This window comes from Bison bison, unplaced genomic scaffold, assembly GCF_000754665.1.
Source record: "Bison bison bison isolate TAMUID 2011002044 unplaced genomic scaffold, Bison_UMD1.0 scf7180017864368, whole genome shotgun sequence".
NCBI classification, from domain to species: Eukaryota; Metazoa; Chordata; class Mammalia; order Artiodactyla; family Bovidae; genus Bison; species Bison bison.
The window spans coordinates 5,982,111-5,982,596 of record NW_011494940.1 but is presented as its reverse complement, the minus strand read 5'-3'; the positions used below and the strand labels follow the sequence as shown (position 1 = coordinate 5,982,596).

General features: G+C 54.1%; 1 protein-coding gene across 1 annotated transcript in view; it reads left to right on the top strand.

Annotated features, from left to right (window-relative positions):
- The window catches only part of LOC105000158 (zinc finger protein 280B-like), a 31,805-nt gene that overhangs the window by 30,908 nt on the left and 411 nt on the right, over positions 1–486 (top strand). The gene's annotated exons all lie outside the window — the stretch shown is intronic.

Genomic DNA, 486 nt, shown 5'->3' with positions numbered 1-486 from the left:
CCTCAACAATCCTGTTAGATTCTGGGCAGTTTTGGCCTGACAACCAGCTGAGAAAGTTAAGGCTCCTGGTGTCCAGCCTGTGGCTGGGTGCTCCCCGTTCTAAGCCCCAGAATCAGTAGATAGGAGTGGAATTATGTGCCCTATACCTTGCAGAGAGACAGGGGAGATGGGTGCGGATCCCATAGGTGGATCATCCACACCCTTGCACACCCACACTCTTCACCCCGGGAGCCATGTTTTACAAACGATGTCAAGGTAACTATACTTAGTGATCACCGTGCTCAAGAAGTAGGGGTGGTCCTGAAAGGAGAAGATCACCTTGCAGTGGGACCATGGATGGCTCTGCAACTGCACCTGCCAGGGTAGGGAGGAAGGAAAAGTTTCCTGTGCCTCCTCCTCCTCCCGAGCAGCTGACTCCAAGGAGCAGCAGAAAGGATACAGCTATGGCCCAGAAGCAAGGGATGCCCTGGATGATGGCGCTCCTCC